At 39.8% G+C, this 24,830-nt stretch overlaps 1 non-coding gene and 1 pseudogene across 1 annotated transcript; both read right to left on the reverse strand.

The window, feature by feature from the left end:
* Positions 1-13,297: 13,297 nt before the first annotated feature.
* LOC148555653 (uncharacterized) lies at positions 13,298-14,497 on the reverse strand (annotated as a pseudogene).
* Positions 14,498-24,422: 9,925 nt separating this feature from the next.
* On the reverse strand, positions 24,423-24,530 carry LOC148555654 (small nucleolar RNA R71). The gene has a single exon (XR_015887900.1). It is a non-coding gene; the product is annotated as a small nucleolar RNA R71 (small nucleolar RNA).
* Positions 24,531-24,830: the final 300 nt, after the last annotated feature.

The raw sequence follows: 24,830 nt of genomic DNA on the forward strand, positions 1-24,830 counted from the left end.
CCTCTACACGTGGATTGCTTAATTCTCAGCCCAGCACGCACCTAGTGGGCCCCAAAAGTGGATCTCTGCGTCATCCATCATAGTTTACTCATTTATTGTAAACCTAGGCTACGAGTTTAGTATAAAAACAACTTTTAGAGACTTATTTTGGATCTCATGACATTTTAGATCAAACCCTTGTATTCTCTGATGACATGAGTCTCTAAACCCCATTGTTGGGGGTGAGGAGCTCTGCTGTGTCTCGATGAATTAATGCAAGTATTTCTGTTTTCCATTCAAACACGCTTGTTCCTATCTAAGATGTTCATTCGCGCTTAACTGTGATGAAGGTGATGATCCGTGACATTCATCACCTTCCTCAAACCATGAACGTGTGCCTGACAACCACCTCCGTTCTATATCCGACTGAATGAGTATCTCTTAGATTCCTTAATCGGAATCTCCGTGGTATAAGCTAGAACTGATGGCGGCATTCATGAGAATCCGGAAAGTCTAAACCTTGTCTGTGGTATTCCGAGTAGGATTCAATGATTGAATGACTGTGACGAGCTTCAAACTCCTGAAGGCTGGGCGTTAGTGACAGACACAAAAGGATAGTAAATCCTATTCCAACCGGATCGAGAACCAACCGGTGATTAGCCGTGCTGTGACAGAGCATGTGAGCATATTCTTCACTGAGAGGATGGGATGTAGCCATTGACGACGGTGATCCCCTACATACAGCTTGCCATAGGAGGACGTGCGTGCGTGAATTAGAAGACAGAGGAAAGCAGAGATTCAGAAGACAAAGCATCTCCAAAACTCCAACATATTCTCCATTACTGCATAACAAGTAACCTTTAATCCATGCTCTCTTGTTTATTCGCAATTCAACTGATAAACATAATTGACTTCCTGACTAAGATTTACAAGATAACCATAGATTGCTTCAAACCAACAATCTCCGTGGGATTCGACCCTTACTCACGTAAGGTATTACTTGGACGACCCAGTGCACTTGCTGGTTAGTGGTACGAGTTGTGAAAAGTGTGATTCACAATTCGTGCACCAAGTTTTTGGCGCCGTTGCCGGGGATTGTTCGTGTTTGAACAACTGACGGATTATTTTGTTGCTTAGATTAGGAAAATTTTTCTTTTTGGTTTAGAGTCTCTTATTATTGTTCTTGGTTAAAAATATCCTTCTTTAAAACAAGTGTTACATTTACTGCCCAGTTGGCTAGAGCATTAGTCTAAGCCCGTGGCAGTTGGGTACACTCTTTTTAAAATCTTTTTCATAAATAATATTTTCTCTATTAAATTTTGTGCCAAACTTTAAGTTTGGTGTTTTCTTGTTGATTTTTCAAAAAAAAAAAAAATTTCGAAAATTTATTTTGGTTTTCTAAAAAATTTTAAGTTTGGTGTTCCTTAGTGTTTTTCCTTAAAAATTTTCGAAAACAAGGAGCATCAGATCTAAAAAATTTAAATCTTGTGCTATCTTATTGTTTTTCTCTCTCCTCTTTAAATTCAAAAATATTTTTTCTCTCCATTTTTAAGCAATCTTTCAAAAATTTCCTTTAAAATTCAGATTTTTTTTTAATTTTAAAACCTTTTTCAAAAATCATCATATCCTTTTCAAAACATCCTAACCACTTTCTCTCTCCTCATTTTTTCAAAAATCTACACCCATTTTTATTTATTTTATTTTAATTTATTTTGTTTTCGAATTAAATAAATAAATTAAATAAATAAAAATATTTTGTCTATTTTACATCATATCCCTTTCTCCATCATGGATCTAAGCGGAAATGAACAGTCCAGGAGGACTCTGGGGTCATATTCTAACCCCTCTACTGCTTCATATGGGAGTAGCATCTGCATACCCTCCATTGGAGTCAGTAGCTTTGAGTTGAATCCTCAGCTCATTATCATGGTGCAGCAAAGTTGCCAGTATTCCGGTCTTCCACAGGAAGAACCTACAGAGTTTCTGGCACAGTTTCTACAGATTGCTGACACAGTACATGATAAAGAAATAGATCAGGATGTCTACAGACTATTACTGTTTTCATTTGCTGTAAAAGATCAAGCTAAGAGGTGGTTGAATAACCAACCTAAGGCCAGCATAAAGACATGGAAACAGCTGACAGAAAAATTCCTGAATTAGTACTTTCCCCCAAAACGGATGACACAACTAAGGCTGGACATCCAAGGCTTTAAACAAGGAGATAATGAATCTCTTTATCATGCCTGGGAAAGATACAGAGAGATGCTACGAAAATGCCCCTCTGAAATGTTTTCAGAGTGGGTTCAGTTAGACAACTTCTATTATGGGCTTGCAGAAGGAGCTCAGATGTCTCTTGATTACTCAGCTGGTGGATCTATCCACATGAGAAAGACAATTGAAGAGGCTCAAGAGCTCATTGATACAGTTGCCAGGAATCAGCATCTGTACCTAAGCAGTGACCCTTCCATGAAAGAAGAGGCTAAAACAGCAACTGCTGAACTCAGTCCTGTGAAACAAGCTGCTGAATTCAATCAGCAATTGGACTTCCTAACAAAGCAATTAGCCGAATTCAAAGATAGGCTACAAGAGACAAGGATGGCTAATATACATATGGAAGAACAGTTTAAGCAAACAAAGCAGCAGCTGTCAAGACAAATAACAGAAGAATGCCAAGCAGTTCAATTAAGAAGTGGGAAAACATTAAATACCCCACCTCAAGGCAGCAAAAAGCTAAGGAATGAGCAAACCACCCAAAATTCACCTGAGGACAGTAAGAGCCCAGGAAAAAATAATTCTGGCACTAAAACGCCAGTAAATTGGTGGAAGGCTGGCGCTGAACGCCCAGACCATGCCCAAAACTGGCGTTCAACGCCAGAAACAAGGCAAAACTGGCATTCAACGCAAGAAATGGGCAAGGATCTGGCGTTGAACGCCCAAAATGGGCAAGATCTAGCGCTGAACGCCCAAAATGGGCACAGTTCTGGCGTTCAGATGCCAGGAGCAGACAAGGAGCTGGCGTCCAGTTTCACTCCAGTTTCTAACTCTGGCACTCAATTGCCAATGAGGGATCATACACACACAAATGCTGATAGCAACCCCTCTAAAAAGGCTTCTTCAACCACTTTTGTAGGCAATAAACCTGCAGCAACTAAGGTTGAAGAATATAAAGCCAAGATACCTTATCCTCAAAAACTCCGGAAAGAGGAGCAGGATAAGTAATTTGCTCGCTTTGCAAATTATCTCAGGACTCTTGAAATAAAGATTCCATTTGCAGAAGCACTTGAGCAAATACCTTCTTATGCCAAGTTCATGAAAGAGATCTTGAGTCATAAGAAGGATTGGAGAGAAACAGAAAGAGTTCTCCTCACTGAAGAATGCAGTGTAGTCATTCTGAAAAGCTTTCCTGAAAAGCTTAAAGACCCTGGGAGTTTTCTGATACCATGCATATTAGAAGGTAATTGCACCAAGACAGCTTTATGCGATCTTGGGACAAGCATTAACCTAATACCTGCATCCACTATCAGAAAGCTTGGCTTAACTGAAGAAGTTAAACCAACCCGGATCTGTCTCCAACTTGCTGATGGTTCTACTAAATACCCATCAGGCGTGATTGAAGACATGATTGTCAGAGTTGGGCCATTCGCCTTTCCCACTGACTTTGTTGTGCTGGAAATGGAGGAGCACAAAAGTGCTACTCTCATTCTAGGAAGACCCTTCCTAGCAACTGGACGATCCCTCATTGACGTCCAACAGGGGGAAATAACCCTGAGAGTCAATGATGATGAGTTCAAGCTGAACGCTGTCAAAGCCATGCAGCATCCAGACACATCAAAAGACTGCATGAAAGTTGATCTTATTGACTCTTTGGTAGCAGAGATCAACATGGCTGAGAGTCTTGAATCAGAGTTGGAAAACATCTTTAAAGATGTTCAGCCTGATTTAGAGGATTCAGAGGACATGAAAGAGCCTCTGAAATTTCTTCTAGAAGAGGAGAAACCTCCTAAACCCGAGCTCAAGCCATTGCCACCATCCTTGAAATATGCGTTTCTGGGAGAAGGTGACACTTTTCCAGTGATCATAAGCTCTGCTTTAAATTCACAGGAAGAGGAGGCACTTATTCAAGTGCTAAGGACACACAAGACAGCTCTTGGGTGGTCCATAGGTGACCTTAAGGGCATAAGCCCTGCTAGATGCATGCACAAAATCCTATTGGAGGATAATGCCAAACCAGTGGTTCAACCACAGAGGCGGCTAAATCCAGCCATGAAGGAAGTGGTGTAGAAAGAGGTCACCAAATTACTGGAGGCTGGGATTATTTATCCTATTTCTGATAGCCCCTGGGTGAGCCCTGTTCAAGTCGTCCCAAAAAAGGGAGGCATGACAGTGATTCATAATGAAAAAAATGAACTGGTTCCTACAAGAACAGTTACAGGGTGGCGCATGTGTATTGACTACAGAAGGCTCAATACAGCCACCAGAAAGGATCATTTTCCTTTACCATTCATAGACCAGATGCTAGAAAGACTAGCAGGTCATGAGTATTACTGCTTTTTGGATGGCTACTCAGGCTATAACCAGATTGCAGTAGATCCCCAGGATCAAGAGAAAACAGCATTCACATGTCCGTCTGGAGTGTTTGCTTATATAAGGATGCCATTTGGGCTATGTAATGCGCCTGCAACCTTCCAGAGATGCATGCTCTCTATTTTCTCTGATATGGTGGAAAATTTTCTGGAAGTCTTCATGGATGACTTCTCAGTATATGGAGACTCATTCAACTCCTGTCTTGATCACCTGAAACTTGTTTTGAAAAGATGCCAAGAAACCAATCTAGTTTTAAACTGGGAAAAATGTCACTTCATGGGGACTGAGGGGATTGTCCTTGGGCATAAAATCTCAAACAAGGGAATAGAGGTAGATCAAGCAAAAATAGAGGTAATTGAAAAATTACCACCACCTGCCAATGTTAAGGCAATCAGAAGCTTTCTGGGGCATGCAGGATTCTATAGGAAGTTTATAAAGGATTTTTCAAAAATCGCAAAACCTCTAAGTAATCTGCTAGCTGCTGACACGCCATTTGTGTTTGACACAGAGTGCCTGCAGGCGTTTGAAACGCTGAAAGCTAAGCTGGTCACAGCACCAGTCATTTCTGCACCAGACTGGACATTACCATTTGAGCTAATGTGTGATGCCAGTGATCATACTATTGGTGCAGTATTGGGACAGAGGCATGACAAGCTTCTGCATGTCATTTATTATGCCAGTCGCGTTCTAAATGATGCCCAGAAAAATTACACAACCACAGAAAAAGAATTACTTGCAGTGATTTACGCCATTGACAAGTTCAGATCATACTTAGTAGGATCAAAAGTGATTGTGTATACTGACCATGCTGCTCTTAAATATCTACTCACAAAGCAGGATTCAAAACCCAGGCTCATCAGATGGGTATTGCTTCTGCAAGAGTTTGATATAGAAATAAGAGACAGAAAAGGGACAGAGAACCAAGTGGCTGATCATCTGTCCCGGATAGAGCCAGTGGGAGGGACGTCCCTCCCCTTTCTTGAGATCTCTGAGACGTTTCCTGATGAGCATTTATTTGCCATTCAGAAAGCACCATGGTTTGCCGATATTGCAAACTATAAAGCTGCAAGGTTCATACCCAAGGAATACAACAAGATACAAAAGAAGAAATTAATTACTGATGCAAAGTACTACGTGTGGGATGAACCTTATCTCTTTAAGAGATGTGCAGACGGAATAATCCGTAGGTGTGTGCCTAGAGAAGAAGCACAGAGGATCCTATGGCATTGCCATGGATCACAATATGGAGGCCATTTCGGAGGTGAGCGAACAGCCACCAAGGTCCTCCAATGTGGCTTCTATTGGCCCACACTCTATAAAGATTCCTGGGAGTTTGTACGTAACTGTGACAGTTGCCAAAGAGCTGGCAATCTGCCTCATGGTTACGCCATGCCTTAACAAGGAATCTTGGAGATTGAGCTGTTTGACGTATGGGGAATTGACTTCATGGGACCTTTCCCACCATCATACTCAAACACTTATATTCTGGTGGCAGTTGACTATGTATCAAAATGGGTTGAGGCTATTGCCACACCCACCAATGATACTAAAACAGTGCTGAAGTTCCTCCAGAAACATATCTTTAGCAGGTTTGGTGTCCCTAGAGTACTAATTAGTGATGGGGGCACTCACTTCTGCAATAAACAGCTTTACTCTACCATGGTTCGGTATGGAATTTGCCACAAGGTGGCCACTCCATATCATCCACAAACCAATGGGCAAGCTGAAGTCTCTAATAGAGAATTAAAGAGAATCCTAGAACGGACAGTAAATACCCGTAGAAAGGATTGGGCACGGAGCTTGGATGATGCTCTGTGGGCTTACAGAACAGCATTCAAGACCCCTATAGGGACCTCTCCATACCAACTGGTGTATGGTAAGGCATGTCACCTGCCCATGGAACTGGAACATAAGGCCTACTGGGCAACCAGATTCCTAAACTTTGATGCCAAATTAGCAGGAGAAAAAAGATTGCTCTAGCTAAATGAGATAGAGAAGTTCAGATTCACAGCTTTCGAAAATGCCAAGCTATATAAAGAAAAATAAAAAAAGTGGCATGACAGAAAGCTGTCATCTAGAATCTTTGAACTAGGACAGAAGGTTCTGTTGTTTAACTCAAGACTCAGGCTATTCCTCGGGAAACTGAAATTCCAGTGGAGGGGACCATACGTGATTACAAGTGTATCACCATATGGTTATGTGGAGCTTCAAGATATTGATTCTGATAAGAAGTTCATTGTTAATGGACAGAGAATCAAGCATTATCTTGAAGGCAACATTGAGCAAGAATGCTCAAGGCTGAAGCTAGATTAAAAGCTCAGCAAGGTCCAGCTAAGAACATTAAAGAAGCGCTTGTTGGGAGGCAACCCAATTTTTATGGTTTTTCATGTTTTATTAGGTTCATGATCATGTGGAGTCACAAAATAAATATTAAAAATTGAAAACGGAATCAAAAACAGCAGAAGAAAAATCACACCCTGGAGGAAGCACCTGTCTGGCGTTCAACGCCAGAACAGAGCATAGTTCTGGCGCTGAACGCCCAAAATGGGCAACATCCTGGCGCTGAACGCCCAGAACAAGCATGGTTCTAGCGTTCAACGCCAGAAATGGCTAGTAAATGGGCGTTGAACGCCCAAAATGGGCACCAATCTGGCGCTGAACGCCTAGAGTTGTGTGCAAGGGCATTTTGCATGCCTAAATTGGTGCAGGGATGTAAATGCCTTGACACCTCAAGATCTGTGGACCTCACAGGATCATTTCAAGATCTGTGGACCCCACAGGATCCCCACCTTCCCTCCTCATAATCCTAGTTTTTTTTCTTTCCACATCTTCTTCATCTATTCCCTCTTCTTTTGCTCGAGGGCGAGCAACATTCTAAGTTTGGTGTGGTAAAACAATTATGTGAAGGATCTATAGCTCAGTGGTAGAACAAGTGGCTACAAATCAAAAGATACCTCAGGGGATGCACTTCCCTCCACATAATTATTGGAAGCAACTGAGGATAGAAATACCAAAAATCACTAGGAATCAAGCCACAAAGGCAAGGAAGAGACATAAAAGAGCTCAAGAACATCATTGGTGCCTCAAGAAGGAAATGCCATCATCACTAAGGTGGACTCGTTCCTTGTTCTTACTTTCTCTGTTTTTCGTTTTCTCTATGTTAAGTGCTTATCTATGTTTGTATCTTCATTACATGATCATTAGTAGTAATTAGTGTCTAGTTTGATTTTATCCCCAATTAAGTTATAGTCTATTTTTCTCATCATCAGCAAACATGAATAAAATAGTAGATCTTTTGAATAAGAGGCAATAAAATTTCGAGTTTTTAATAAGAAAAATTCTAATTAGTAACATGTGGTGGCAATGCTTTCTGTCTTCTGAATGAATGCTTGAACAGTGCATATGTCTTTTGAATTTGTTGTTTAAGACTGTTAAATATGTTGGCTCTTGAAAGAATGATGAACATGAGACATGTTATTGATAATCTGAAAAATCATAAAAATGATTCTTGAAGCAAGAAAAAGCAGAAAAAGAAAAACTAAGCAGAAAAAGCCAAAAGCTCTTTAAACCAAGAGGCAAGAGCAAACAGCCAATAACCCTTAAAACCAAAAGGCAAGTGCAAATAAAAAGGATCCCAAGGCTTTGAGCATCAGTGGATAGGAGGACCTAAAGGAATAAAATCCTGGTCTAAGCGGCTAAACCAAGCTGTCCCTAACCATGTGCTTGTGGCGTGAAGGTGTCAAGTGAAAACTTGAGACTGAGCGGTTAAAGTCAAGGTCCAAAGCAAAAAGAAGAGTGTGCTTAAGAACTCTGGACACCTCTAATTGGGGACTTTAGCAAAGCTGAGTCACAATCTAAAAGGTTCACCCAATTATGTGTCTGTGGCATTTATGTATCCGGTGGTAATACTGGAAAACAAAGTGCTTAGGGCCACGGCCAAGACTCATAAAATAGCTGTGTTCAAGAATCATCACACTGAAATAGGAGAATCAATAACACTATCTGAATTCTAAGTTCCTATAGATGCCAATCACTCTGAGCTTCAATGGATAAAGTGAGATGCCAAAACTGTTCAGAAGCAAAAAGCTACTAGTCCCGCTCATCTAATTAGAGTCTGAGCTCCACTCAAAAACTCTGAGATATTATTGCTTCTCAACCTATTAGTCTTCTATTTTATTTGTCTAGTTGCTTGAGGACAAGCAACAGTTTAAGTTTGGTGTTGTGATGAGCGGATATTTTATACGCTTTTTGGGGTTAATTTCATATAGTTTTGAGTATGTTTTAGTTAGTTTTTTGTCTATTTTCATTAGTTTTTAGGAAAAATTCATATTTTTGGACTTTACTATAAGTTCTGTGTTTTTCTGTAATTTCAGGTATTTTTCTGGCTGAAATTGAAGGAGCTGAGCAAAAATCTGATTCAGGCTGAAAAAGGACTGCTGATGCTGTTGGATTCTGACCTCCCTGAACTCAAAGTAGATTTTCTGGAGCTATAGAACTCGAAATGGCATGATTCCAATTACGTTGGAAAGTAGACATCCAGGACTTTCCAGCAATATATAATAGTCCATACTTTGCACAAGGATAGACGACGTAAATAGGCGTTCAACGCTAGTTCTCTGCCCAATTCTGGCGTCCAGCGCCAGAAAAGGATCAAAAGCTGGAGTTGAACGCCCAAACTGGCACAAAAACTGGCGTTCAACTCCACAAATGGCCTCTGCACGTGGAATGCTTAATTCTCAGCCCAGCACACACCTAGTGGGCCCCAGAAGTGGATCTCTGCATCATCCATCATAGTTTACTCATTTATTGTAAACCTAGGCTACGAGTTTAGTATAAAAACAACTTTTAGAGACTTATTTTGGATCTCATGACATTTTAGATCAAACCCTTGTATTCTCTGACGGCATGAGTCTCTAAACCCCATTGTTGGGGGTGAGGAGCTCTGCTGTGTCTCGATGAATTAATGCAAGTATTTCTGTTTTCCATTCAAACACGCTTGTTCCTATCTAAGATGTTCATTCGTGCTTAACTGTGATGAAGGTGATGATCCGTGACATTCATCACCTTCCTCAAACCATGAACGTGTGCCTGACAACCACCTCCGTTCTATATCCAACTGAATGAGTATCTCTTAGATTCCTTAATCGGAATCTCCGTGGTATAAGCTAGAACTGATGGCGGCATTCATGAGAATCCGGAAAGTCTAAACCTTGTCTGTGGTATTCTGAGTAGGATTCAATGATTGAATGACTGTGACAAGCTTCAAACTCCTGAAGGCTGGGTGTTAGTGACAGACGCAAAAGGATAGTAAATCCTATTCCAACCAGATCGAGAACCAACCGGTGATTAGCCGTGCTGTGACAGAGCATGTGAGCATATTCTTCACTGAGAGGATGGGATGTAGCCATTGACGACGGTGATCCCCTACATACAGCTTGCCATAGGAGGACGTGCGTGCGTGAATTAGAAGACAAAGGAAAGCAGAGATTCAGAAGACAAAGCATCTCCAAAACTCCAACATATTCTCCATTACTGCATAACAAGTAACCTTTAATCCATGCTCTCTTGTTTATTCGCAATTCAACTGATAAACATAATTGACTTCCTGACTAAGATTTACAAGATAACCATAGATTGCTTCAAACCAACAATCTCCGTGGGATTCGACCCTTACTCACGTAAGGTATTACTTGGACGACCCAGTGCACTTGCTGGTTAGTGGTACAAGTTGTGAAAAGTGTGATTCACAATTCGTGCACCACCTAACTTGAGAAACTCCAAGTTAGGCACCACCTTGGCAGTGAGGTTGGACGTGTGGAGTTTGTTTTGGCGCCTAACTTGGGAAATCCTAAGTTAGGCGCCACCCTTGCAGAATTTCTGGAGAAGAAGTGTAGACTATTATACATCGTTGGAAAGCTCTGGAAGTTAGCTTTCCAATGCCACTCAAATTACGTCAATTAGACCTCTGTGGCTCGAGTTATTATGTTAGTGTGCAGGGAGGTCAGGGTTGACAACTTCATTCGTTTTCTTCTCTTTTTCTATAGAGACTCCATCAAATCCATCCGAATGCTATGTAAAATAAACAGAATTGCACACGACTCAAAGTAGCATCCATATTGGCTAAAAGATATTTAAATCTTGATTAAACTCAACAATTTGAATGCAAATTCACTAGGAAAAGATAGGAAAGATGCTCACGCATCACAACACCAAACTCGAATTGTTGCTTGTCCTCAAGAAACCAAAACTAACATAGGATTAGGATGTGAATTTGCATGAGAAGTGAGTGTTCAATTAAGCTCATGTCTCTTATTAAAGTGGGCTGCAATCCTGAATAGTTTTGGCATCTCACTCTCCTTTGAATCAAAGGAATGTCACTGTCATTCGGAATTAGAATCCAGATAATATTATGAATTCTCTAATCTGTTATACTTCAGTTTAATCCTTGAACACAGCAGATTTCCTTTAATTCTCTTTTCTTTGGTGATTTGCACCATGAGCCTTTGAATAACCACTATTTTATGGTTTATATTGTGTTTAATTGTGTGGTTTTATCATGATCCTTACCCACTTATTCATTAAATTAGCATGCAATTATAATTCCTTCCTGAATTTATTACATGTTTGAAAACTGCTTCCTACAGACTTTAATTATGTATTTTTAATTCTCCTTTATTCCATTCGATGCCGTGATCTGTGTGTTGAGTGTTTCAGACTTTACAGGGCATGAATGAGTTGGAGATTGGAAAGGAAGCTGGCAGAAATAGAAGGAACACAAAAATTTGAGGAGATAACCAGCGAGAAGTGACGCGGTCGCATGGCTCACGCGACCGCGCGAAGGAGAGCAAATTGCAGTGACGCGGCCGCATGGCTCACGCGGCCGCACGGATTGGAAAAGCTAAAGCGACGCGATAGCATGGACGATGCGAACGCGTGGCAAGGAAAAGCGCGAATGACGCGTCCACATGGGTGATACGATCACGTGACATGTGCGATCTGCATAATCTGCAGATCTCGCTGGGGGCAATTTTGGACCTTATTTCGACCCAGTTTTTGGCTCAAAATAGCAGACTAGAGCCAGAGAACATGCAGAAACAAAGAGAGAACATTCATTCTACACAGTTTTTCAGTTTTAGATCTAGTTTTACTCCTCCTCTAGGTTTTTCTCTTTAGTTTTGAGGATTTAATTTTCAATTGGTCTTAGCATTGGAACATTGAGAAGAGTTATTACCTCATCAAGACTTCGTCATTCTAGTTCGTTCTCTTAACTTGGTTTTATTCTTCCATGTTCTTTGCTTTGTTCAATTTTGTCATCTGAATACGTTTATGATTATTTAATACAAGGGTTATTTATTTTATTTTAATTCATTTTAATTTCCAATAATCATGTCTTCTTTTAATTCCCTTTCATGTGTTATGGATTTATTATTTACAATGAGCGAGTAGTTCCCTCACTTGATGGGGAGTTGATTGAAAGGAACTCTTGAGTTAGAAAGATTGAAAGAAAAATTTGTAATTGGGTTACTGTTGGATTGCTATCTAGTCACTAACACCAATCCCTTTGAACTAAGTGGGTTGCAACTCGTGAACAGATCTAGTATTCCAACTCGTTTGACTTTCCTTTACCTAGTAAAGGATAACTAAACAGAACAACCATTAATTATCAATTAATCTTGAAATCATTCCATCAATAATAGAGATTCCAACTAATCAACTCCCAGTCAAGGCTTTTACTCATATTATTCAATTTTCTCAACTTAATTTTCCATCTACTTAACCCAACTTCTTTGGAAACATCTAATTAATAAAATAGCACACTTTTCTGCAATTCCTTGGGAGACGACCTGGGACTCAAACTCCCAGTAATATTTAATTTAAATTCTCTGTGACATATTTCTAAATTGATAAGCAGATTTTTGGTGAGTTAAGAACTATACTTACAACGTAACTATTTTAATAATTTTTAATTCACCAACTTCTGTGCTCCGTCAGCCTTGCCGTGACTTTAAATATTTTGTCTCAAGCTTCACTTGACACAAAAACACCACAAGCACCTGACTGGAGAACTCTCTTTAGGTTCTAATTTTTCTTTCAGTTACTCCCAGACAGTGGTGCTCAAAGCCTTGCGCATACTCTGCTAAATGCACTTGATCTCGACTCTTAGTGTTCTGTCTCAAGGATTACTAAACACAATTACACCACAAGCATATGACTAGGGAAACAACTTTTTGAGCTTTTAATCATGTCTAACCTCCCTAGCCATTGATGCTCAGAGCCTTGGATCTTGCTTTTATTTTTCTTTTGTTTTTCTTTTGCTTCAAGGATTAAGCTTTTGTTTTCTTCAGAGAATTCATAATAGTTCTCTAAATTCCTGTTCCTTATACATCAACATCCTTTGATTCAAATTCAAATACGTACGGTTCATGTCATGCATTCAGAATCATAAATAATACCACCACATTTAAATAAATAAGACTACTATTTGACATAAACTCTATTTCTCATGCAATACATCACTTCTTTTTCTTTCTCATTTGAATTCAAGCTCAGTGAGCGATACATGAGACACTTTTTAGAATTAAAAGTAAATAACATAATTAAAATGGAAAATCAAACTAGAACTTAGGAATTGAAATAACAAAGGATCATGCAGAAACTAAGACAAAATAGCAGAAAATAGGAACATAACGTAATAATGGCAAAATAAAATAGGAAGTAAAAGGAATAAGCCACCTCAGTCTCCATGGTGGGGATCTCTCTCCTCTGGATGTGATCTATATGGTCTTCTCAAGTGGCTATAATCCTGTTTCAGCTGTAAAATCTCCTGGCGCTGAGAGTCCTGAGCAGCTCTCATCTGATCAAGGGTTGTGGTGAGATACTCCCAACGGTTGTTTTGTCTCACCCTGATCTCCTCAATAAATACAGTGTACTGCTGCCAACGGTTGTCCTGCATGATCCTCATCTACTCAATAGAGGAAGTGAGCTGCTGCCAGTATTCCTGAGGTGGGAAGTAGTGTCCCTGAGGCAATGGGGCTGGTCCTATTGAGCTTCCTCCTCAACTTGCTCTTCTCTAGGGACCATGTGTTGTTCCCTATGAGCCTCCATGGTCTTCTTGGTAATTGGTCTCTCAACAGGAATGGGGAAGTCGTTATTCACCTTTACCCCTGCTACATCACACAGGCGATAAATTAGATGTGGAAAACCAAGCCAAGCCTTCTTAAGAGGATTGGAGGCAATGCTATATATCTGTTCTAGAATAATGTCCTCTACCTCCACCACTTCTCCCTTCATGATACAGTAAATCATGAAAGCCCGATCCACAGTGCATTCAGATCGGTTGCGAGTTGGCATGATAGACTTTCGGATGAAGTCTAACCATCCCTTAGCTAAAGGACGAAGATCAGTGCTCTTTAGTTGGTTAGGCATCCTCTCTGCACCTATCCTCCACTGAGAACCCAGAATGTATATCTCTTGAATAACTAGATCTAGTTCTTGGTCTCCATGCATCCTCTCACTGTAAAAGGTAGACTTATGATCTGGACCCGGCAGGTGAAGGGCTCGACGGATGTTTCTTGGACTAAAATCAATGACTTTTTCCTCTTACATAGCTCTGATAATTCTTCTTATTGACCCCCTTAACATTCTTATAAGTGACCCAGAGATTTCCATAGAATTCTTAAACCATCAGTTGTCCAACCTCAGTGTGCGAGTTGCACATAAATTGCCACCCTCTCCTCTGAATTTGAAATTGAATTTCCACATATTCATCCGGTTGCAGTGTAAATCTCACTTTCGGAGTCACAGCCTTCTCGTAAGTATGATCATAAAAGTGTTCTTCATGGAGCTTGAATCGGAACTTGTGTGCATCATGGGAACTGGTGGCTGGCTCTTTGCCTTTTCTCTTCTTTGAGGGCGCACTAGTTTTGGGTGCCATTACAGAAAACAGAGAAAACAAACAAGCAAAGCGGCAACACCAAACTTAAAACTTTTGCTCGTCCCCGAGAAAATTAGAAAAATACAAATGGGGAAACAGAGGGGAGTGAAAGAAGAAATTGAAAAAGAAGAAAATAAAAATTAAATTTAAAATTTTCTTTTCTATTTTTTTTTATGAAATTGAAATACAGAAAAGGATGAAGAAAAGAAGAGGGGATGGACAGAATGGGGTTGGTGGAAAGGGTGTTATGTGTATGGAAGGGGGTGAAGCTTGGGACAAGGGAGCATGGTTATGATGGGGGGGAATGTGTTGTTGTTGGGGTTGAGAAGGAAAGGATATGATAGTGGGGAGAAACTGGTTGGTTCTACAAAGAGAGGATTGGGAGGGACAATTGGTATTAGTTGTGTTTATAGAGAAGGGGGAGTGAAGTGTGTTGAGGTGTGGCTTGAAGTGGGATAAAGTAGGGCTTATATGGAGGAGTTGGGGTGTGGTTTCATTGAGTAGAGTCATGGGAATGAATTGGGAAGGGGGAGGATCTTTGGAGAAGGGGCTGGGTTTAGGAATGGGGTCAGGGTCACGGGATAGTTTGGGGAAGGGATAAAGGAAACAAGGGAGTAGGCGTGTAGGGGTTAGGGAATATGGGCAAGGTTTGGTTTCCTTGTTCGAAGAGGGTTGTTCATGGGAATGTCTTGGGAAGGGGAGGGTGTCTTATGGAATGAATTAAAGGAGGGGGGCAAGGGATCATGGGTGGAGAGATTTGGGAATGGTGGGGTATCTTGGAATTGATTGGAAGGTAGTGGGGACCGAATCAAAAGAGATTTGCTCCAGGAGTAGTGTGGTTCAGTCTTGGAATAAGTCAAGGGGAGGAGTGTGGTGCCTAACTCCAAGTACATGGTGCCTAACTTCATGATGGTGCCAGGCCTTGCGTCTAACTTCTCATCCATGGTGCCTAACTTCATATGCTTCTCTCCCTCATGGCGTCTAACTTCTCACCCACGCTGGGAATAGCCCTAGTGCCTAACATGGCACAAACAGCGCCTAACTTCATGTGTTACCCCCTCCTTGGGTGCCTAACTTGACACAATTGGTGCCTAACTTCCTTTGTTGTGCAGACCTGGCGCCTAACTTGAGTAATGCCAAGTTAGGTGCAGACCTGGCAGAACCAAAACATTCTTAGCACACTTCATGTGGCGCCAAACTTGATGGAACCAAGTAGGCGCCAACTCTCTAGAGAGTAACACCAATTTGTACCCATCAATGGCGCCTAACTTCAAGGGAGTGAAGTTAGGCACCACCCCTCGAGTAAGCATCTTCAAAATTAGCTTGAATGTGGTGCCTAACTTGAGGTTTTGAAGTTAGGTGCCACCCAATCCGAGCTTAGCTTCTCTAGGGTGTTTGAAACTCTGTCTTCATGCACTTGTTTCTATTCTAATTACTCTGCATGATCCAAACACACGTAAAACAAAGGTAAAATAGTAGAAACTCAAACAAAACAAAACTAAATAATTAAAAATAAAAGTAAAAAAAATCAAATTGAAGGATACGAAAACATCAGGTTGCCTCCCGACAAGCGTTTATTTAACGTCACTAGCTTGACAGTCAATTCTGCTAGTTTAGCAGATGAGTGGACCTCTGGCAATCAATCTCGCCTTCAAGATAGTGCTTCAATCTCTGGCCATTAACTTTAAACCTTCTGTCAGAATTCTCTTTCTGAATTTCCACATGACCATATAGTGATGCTCTAATTACCACAAACAGTCCTGAGCACTGGATTTTAGCTTCCCGTGGAAGACTTTGAGCCTTGAATTGAACAATAGCACCCTCTGACCTGGCTCAAACACTCTGATGGCAATCTTCTTGTCATGCTATATCTTAGTTCTCTCTTTATAGAGCTTGGCATTCTCATATGTAGAATATCTGAACTCATCAAGCTCATTCAGCTGAAGCATCCACTTTATTCCTACTGCTTGAGCATCAAAGTTCAGAAACTTGATCGCCCAGTATGCTCTATGCTCCAGCTCAACTGGTAAGTGACAGGCTTTACCATAGACCAACTGATAAGGGGACATGCCAATAGGAGTCTTGTATGCTGTCCGGTATGTCCAGAGAGCATCATCAAGCATCCTAGACAAATCCTTCCTTGAAATGCTAATGGTCTTCTCTAGAATTCTCTTGAGTTCTCTATTAGAAACCTTAACCTGTCCACTTGTCTGAGGGTGATAAGGGGTTGCCACTTTATGACGGACTCCATACCTCTGCAGAAGTGAGTCCAGCTGTCTGTTGTAGAAGTGACTTCCACCATCACTAATGAGTGTCCTTGGGACACCAAACCAGCTGAAAATATATCTCTGGGGAAAGCTCATCACCACTTTGGCATCATTGGTGGGCAGAGCCATAGCTTCCACCCACTTGGACACATAATCAACTGCCACCAAGATATAAGTGTTGGAGTATGACAGTGGAAAAGGTCCCATGAAGTCAATACCCCACACATCAAATAGCTCAATCTTAAGAATCCCCTGCTATAGCATCTCAAGGTTGGCAGGGAGATTCTTCGCTCTCTCACATATGTCATAGTTCTTCACAAATGCTCTTGAGTCCTAGAAGAGAGTCGTCCAGTAAAGACCGCTCTGAAGGAGCCTTGTATTTGTCCTTTCACCACCAAAGTGGCCTACATAATCAGAACTATAACAGTGGCAAAGAATCTGCTGTGTTTCCTCATCTAAGACACATCTTCATATTATACCATCTGAGCATCTTCTAAAAAGTTATAGTTCCTCCCAAAAGTAGTACTTTGTATCAATCAATAGTACTCTTTTGGGATGAAATTCATGGCTTTGTAATTTGCAATGTCCACAAACCATGGAGCCTGCTGAATGACAAAAAGTTGCTCATCCGAGAATGTCTCAGTCACAGCTGTGGGTGGTTGCACTCCTTCTTTAGGTTCAATTATGGAAAGGTGGTCAGCCACCTTATTTTCTGATCCTTTCCTGTCTTTGATCTCAATATCAAACTCCTGAAGGAGCAGCACCCATTTGATTAATCTTGGTTTAGAATCCTGTTTGGTTAGAAGGTACTTCAGAGCAGCATTATCAGTATAAACAATAACCTTGGAACCAATTAAATAGGACCTAAACTTATCAATAGCATACACAATAGCTAATAATTCTTTTTCTGTAGTTGTGTAATTCTTTTGAGCATCATTTAATACACGACTAGCATAGTAAATAACATGCATAAGCTTGCCTTGCCTCTGTCCTAAAACAGCTCCTATAGCATAATCACTAGCATCACACATTAATTTAAATGGCAAATCCCAATCAGAGGGAGATATGATGGGAGCAGAGGTAAGGTTTGCTTTCAGAGTTTTAAAAGCATGCAGATCAGACATTCAGTATTAAATACAAAAGGAACATTAGCAACCAATAGGTTGCTCAATGGTTTAGCAATTCTTGAAAGATTCTTTATAAATGTTTTGTAAAATCTTGCATGACCCAAAAAAATCCTGACTGCCTTAACATTAGTTGGAGGTGGTAATTTTTCAATTACCTCCACCTTGGCTCTATCAACCTCATATCCATCTAGAAAACAATAAAAAGCATGACTGATGCCAGGGCATCTTGGCTAGTTTCAAAAGCCATTTTTAGTTTGTTTTAGAGTAGTTTCATGCATTTCTTAGGCAATAAGTAAGTATTTGGATAAGAAATTTATGCTTGTCTTGATTCAATCAAACATTGTTAATTTTGTGCATTTTCATGAGATTTATGTAAAGAATTATTTGATGCTGTGAATGATGCATTATCTTGTGATTAAAGCAATACTTTGATGCATTTTGTTTGGTTGATGATAGGTAAGAAGAAGCTAAGAAAAGGGAAGGCAAAGAAGCAACAGGAAAGCCATGAAAGGAAGCAAAGAGAAGCAACGTTGGAGCCAAAGTTGGTGCTCCAACGTTGTTGGAAATGTTGCTCCTCACAGCCTGAAGGGGTATACTTCAAACAAGAATAACTTGAGCTACAGAGCTCCAAATGAGGTGATTCCAAAAGCATTGGAAAGTAGGAATCTAGAGAGTTTCAAGCATATATGGCATTGCATGGTGGGTAATTAAATTGAGGGAGAAAACTACCCCAAAAAGTGCATAAAGGAATATGGTACCAACCTGTAGTAAGGCCAGCTGACTTCTGCACCTTCGATGGAGTATAAATCGGGCTGGGAAGCTTCAAATGACGCGCTTTCAATGGCATTGGAAAGTAGAAATTCAAGGATTTCAAACAATATATAATAGTATTGGGTGGACAGCACATTTAAGCACCAGAATCTGGCATTTTCGACCACATTGGTGTGCCAACGTTGCCTCCAACGTTGCACACCAATGCCATCGACCCCGTCCTCTTCAATGGAGCATAACTTGAGTTGCAGATATCTAATTGAGGTGATTTTAGTTGGATTAGAAAGATGACATTCAGAGCTTTCCAAACATATATAATAGCCTATAGTGGGCATGAAATTTATAACGTTGACAAGAGGACAAAGTAATGTCTCAAGGCTTGATGTGCAACATTCATAATTGGAAATTGAGAATTTAGCATCTACCCGCATGCGTAGGTGAGGCGAACGTGTGGATGTATGAACGTTGGAGGTCCAATGTTACCTCAAACGCTGCCTCCAACATCCGCGATAAGATTTCAGAAATAGGAGTTAGGAAATTTGCATCGACGCGTACGCGTCAATGACGCATACGCGTGAACATACTTTTCCAGCCCAACCATGCGCATGCGTACGGCACGTGCACGCGTGAAATGGCAAATTGACCATTCATGCGTACGCATAGGTCACGCGTACGCGTGAATAGCAGAACGTTGGCCCTCCAACGTTGAGTCAAACGCCAATGACAGCAAGCAGAACTGAATTTTCAAAGCAGCGTTTGATTCAACGTTTGCACTCAAACGTGATCACCAACGTTAAGGCCAATTCAATTCCAAATTGCATCTATGCCCAAAATGAAAGATGGTTGCTGTTCCGAGGGTTACCTGAAACTGTAGGTCGATCTCGGATGAGATCTTCTGTACTGGTCGGAGTTGACGTGTCCGGCTGGCGGATGGCGGCCGGAGCTGGTGCGTCTGACTTGTTGGACTGATAGCGCTGCTGATCCTCTGTCACCAAAGGGTGGGGGGTACCTGCAAGGGACTCCGATGCTTAAGTTAGCAAGGGTATTAAGCAGGTTTCTAGTAGAATCAGAGTATGAGTTATACCTGGGTGCTCCAGTGTATTTATAATGGTGTGGGCTGACCTTTCTGATAAGATAAGTTAGTTATCTTATCTTATCTTATCTTATTTTGGGTGAAGTCAGCTTATCTTCAAGGGAACCGCCTTTATCTCTATAGGCTTGGATTGCCTTTGGATTTGGGCCGTGTTCCCCTATTTGGGCCCTTTATTGGGCTTTCCTGTTGATTTGGCCGATCTCTTTAAGAAGAGATCGGATAGTCGGACCTGAAGAGGTCGGTCGCCATGTCGCTAAACATCCCGGGTCAGACAGCTCGACCCAGGGTATGAATAGTGCCCCTGCTTGAGCTCGGTCTTCTGCTTTGAGGTCGAGTATTTTGACTTCGAACTTTTTATAGCGAAGCCGAACTCGAGCACTTTTGTCGATTCCTTTCTTTGTAGAGATTTTTGAATGTAGAACGTTTTTCCTCTAAAAACACGCTCTTTTGTATTAGCGCTTCGTTCTAGGGAACATGCGAGGGTTTAATACCTTCATTAATTGGTATTAATTGCCCCATTTCTCTTGGCTTTATTTTGAATTTGCTTCCTGATGAGTAGATAATTTATACGCTTTTTGACATTGTTTTTAGTATGTTTTTAGTAGAATCTAGTTACTTTTAGGGATGTTTTCATTAGTTTTTATGTTAAATTCACATTTCTGGACTTTACTATGAGTTTGTGTATTTTTCTGTGATTTCAGGTATTTTCTGGCTGAAATTGAGGGACTTGAGCAAAAATCAGATTCAGAGGTTGAAGAAGGACTGCTGATGCTGTTGGATTCTGACCTCCCTGCACTCAAAATGGATTTTCTGGAGCTACAGAACTCAAAATGGCGCGCTTCCAATTGCGTTGGAACGTAGACATCCAGGGCTTTCCAGTGATGGATAATAGTCCATACTTTGCCCAAGTTTAGAAGACGCAAATTGGCGTTCAACGCCAGCTCTCTGCCCAATTCTGGCGTCCAGCGCCAGAAACAAGTTGCAAAGTGGAGTTCAACGCCCAAACTGGCACAAAATCTGGCGTTCAACTCCAAGAAGGACCTCTACACGTGCAACACTCAAGCTCAGCCTAAGCACACACCAAGTGGGCCCCGGAAGTGGATTTATGCATCAATTACTTACTTCTGTAAACCCTAGTAGCTAGTTTATTATAAATAGGACCTTTTACTATTGTATTAGATATCTTTGATCAGTTGTATGCTATCTTAGATCACGTTTGGGGGCTGGCCACTCGGCCATGCCTACCCTCTATTCACTTATGTATTTTCATACGGTAGAGTTTCTGCACTCCATAGATTAAGGTGTGGAGCTCTACTATTCCTCAAAGATTAATGCAAAGTACTACTGTTTTCTATTCAATTCATCTTATTTCGCTTCAAAGATATTCATTCGCACTTCAATCTAAATGTGATGAACGTGACAATCATCATCATTCCCTATGAACGCGTGCCTGACAACTACCTCCGTTCTACATTAGATTGAATGAGCATCTCTTAGATCTCTTCGTGGCGTAAGCTAGAATGATGGCGGCATTCAAGAGAATCCGGAAAGTCTAAACCTTGTCTGTGGTATTCCGAGTAGGATTCAATGATTGAATGACTGTGACGAGCTTCAAACTCGCGATTGCTGGGCGTAGTGACAGACGCAAAAGGATAGTAAATCCTATTCCAGCATGATCGAGAACCGACAGATGAATAGCCGTGCCGTGACAGGGTGCGTTGACCATTTTCACTGAGAGGATAAGATGTAACCATTGACAAGGGTGATGCCTCCAGACGATTAGCCGTGCCGTGACAGGACATTTGGATCATTTTCCCGAGAGAAGACCGAAAGTAGCCATTGACAATGGTGATGCATTACATAAAGCTAGCCATGGAAAGGAGTAAGACTAATTGGATGAAGATAGCAGGAAAGCAGAGGTTCAGAGGAACGAAAGCATCTCTATTCGCTTATCTGAAATTCTCACCAACGATTTACATAAGTATTTCTATCCCTATTTTATTAATTATTTTCGAAAACCCGATTACTATTTTATATCCGCCTGACTGAGATTTACAAGGTGACCATAGCTTGCTTCATACCAACAATCTCCGTGGGATTCGACCCTTACTCACGTAAGGTATTACTTGGACGACCTAGTGCACTTGCTGGTTAGTTGTGCGAAGTTGTGAACCATGGTATTGGCATCGTGTTTTTGGTGCCATTGCCAGGGAAAGAAAGAGCAATGAATTTTACATAATCAAAGTGTAATCACAATTTCTGTGCACCAAGTTTTTGGCGCCGTTTCCGGGGATTGTTCGAGTTTGGACAACTGACGGTTCATCTTGTTGCTCAGATTGGGTAACTTTCTTTTTGTTTTGTTTTCAAAAATTTTTCAAAAATTTATCCTTTGTTTTCAAAAAAAAATAAAAAATAAAAATAAAAATGTTTTCAAAAATATATTTTTCTTCAGAATTTTTAAGAATGAATTCTAGTGTTTCATAAAGCATGTTGAAGCCCGGTTGGTTGTAAAGCCACGACTGTAGGGCATGTTAGACGTGTCATGTCTGAGTACATACTAAAGCTTGGCTGGCTATTAAGTCATGCCTGACCCTTTGATTGGAGCTTTAGACTAAAGAGCATAAGATTCCTGGAATTCATATTAAAAATTTTGGAATCCTTATTTTTCTTTTTCAGAATGATTTTTGAAAAAAAATTAAAAGAAAATACAAAAAAAAATCATAAAATCATAAAAATCAAAAATATTTTTGTGTTCTTGTTTGAGTCTTGAGTCATGTTATAAGTTTTGTGTCAATTGCATATTCATCTTGCATTTTTCGAAAATTCATGCATTCATAGTGTTCTTCATGATCTTCAAGTTGTTCTTGGTAAGTCTTCTTGTTTGATCTTGATGTTTTCTTGTTTTGTGTTGTATGTTGTTTTTCATATGCATTCTTGAATTCTTAGTATCTAAGCATTAAAGAATTCTAAGTTTGGTGTCTTGCATGTTTTCCTTGCATTAAAAAATTTTTCTTTAATATGTTCTTGGTGTTCATCTTGACATTCAAAGTGTTCTTGGTGTTCATCTTGACATTCATAGCATTCTTGCATGCATCACATGTTTTGATCCATAACTTTCATGCATTGCTTCATTTTTCTTGTTTTTCTCTCTCATCATAAAAATTCAAAAATCAAAAAAATATCTTTCCCTTTTTTTTCTCTTAAAATTTCGAAAATTAGATTTGACTTTTTCAAAAATTTTTAAAATCTAGTTGTTTAATTTTCATGAGTCAAATCAAATTTTCAATTTAAAAATCTTATCTTTTTCAAAATCTTTTTCAAAAATCAAATCTTTTTCATTTTTTTAGTTATTTTCGAAAATTATAAAAATATTTTTCAAAAATCTTTTTCTTAATTTTACATCAAATTTTCGAAAATAACAATAACAATTAATGTTTTGATTCAAAAAAAATTCAAGTTTGTTACTTACTTGTTAAGAAAGATTCAAACTTTAAGTTCTAGAATCATATCTTGTGATTTCTTGTGAATCAAGTCATTAATTGTGATTTTAAAAATTAAATCTTTTTCAAAAACTAATTTAAATCATATCTTTTCAAAAATATCTTCTTATCTTATCTTTTTCAAAAAAAAATTTTGATTTCAAAATATCTTTTCTAACTTCCTAACTTCTTATCTTTTTCAAAATTTGTTTCAACTAACTAACTAACTTTTTGTTTGTTTCTTATCTTTTTCAAAACTACCTAACTAACTCTCTCTCACTAATTTTCGAAAATATCTTCCCTCTTTTTCAAAAATTCTTTTTAATTAACTAATTATTTTAATTTTTAAATCTCAATTTTTGAAAATTACTATATTTTTTAAAAAAAAAAACTATTTTCGAAAATCACTAACTATTTTTCAAAAATTATTTTCAAAAATTCCTTCTCTCTCATCTCCTTCTATTTATTTATTCATCTACTAACATCTCTTCATCAGATCACCAAAAATCTGAACCCTCTCTCTCTCTGAGTTCAGATTTTCTTCTTCTTTTCTTCTACTAACACAAGGACCTTTATACTGTGGTATAAAGGATTCCTATTATTATTATTATTATTATTATTATTATTATTATTCTGTGCCCTCTTCTTTGTCATATGAGCAGGAGCAAGGACAAGAACATTCTTGTTGAAGCAGATCCAAAACCTGAAAGGACTCTGAAGAGAAAACTAAGAGAAGCTAAATTACAACAATCCAGAGATAACCTTACAGAAATTTTCGAATAGGAAGAGGAGATGGCAGCCGAAAATAATAATAATGCAAGGAGAATGCTTGGTGACTTTACTGCACCTAACTCCAATTTACATGGAAGAAGCATCTCCATCCCTACCATTGGAGCAAAGAATTTTGAGCAGAAACCTCAGCTAGTTTTTCTGATGCAGCAAAACTGCAAGTTTCATAGACTTCCATCTGAAGATCCTTTTCAGTTCTTAACTGAATTCTTGCAGATCTATGATACTGTTAAGACTAATGGAGTAGATCCTGAAGTCTACAGGCTCATGCTTTTCCCTTTTGCTGTAAGAGACAGAGCTAGAATATGGTTGGACTCTCAACCTAAAGACAACCTGAACTCTTGGGATAAGCTGGTCACGGCTTTCTTAGCCAAGTTCTTTCCTCCTCAAAAGCTGAGCAAGCTTAGAGTGGATGTTCAAACCTTCAAACAAAAAGATGGTGAATCCCTCTATGAAGCTTGGAAAAGATACAAACAGTTGACCAAAAAGTGTCCTTCTGACATGCTTTCAGAATGGACCATCCTGGATATATTCTATGATGGTTTATTTGAGCTATCAAAGATGTCATTGGATACTTCTGCAGGTGGATCCATTCACCTAAAGAAAACACCTGCAGAAGCTCAAGAACTCATTGACATGGTTGCTAATAACAAGTTCATGTACACTTCTGAGAGGAATCCTGTGAGTAATGGGATGCCTATGAAGAAGGGAGTTCTTGAAGTTGATACTCTGAATGCCACATTGGCTCAGAACAAAATATTGACTCAGCAAGTCAATATGATTTCTCAGAGTCTGAATGGAATGCAA

The sequence above is a fragment of the Arachis ipaensis genome, chromosome B6 (genome assembly GCF_059453495.1).
Source record: "Arachis ipaensis isolate K30076 ecotype BB chromosome B6, ASM5945349v1, whole genome shotgun sequence".
In the NCBI taxonomy this organism is placed as follows: domain Eukaryota; kingdom Viridiplantae; phylum Streptophyta; class Magnoliopsida; order Fabales; family Fabaceae; genus Arachis; species Arachis ipaensis.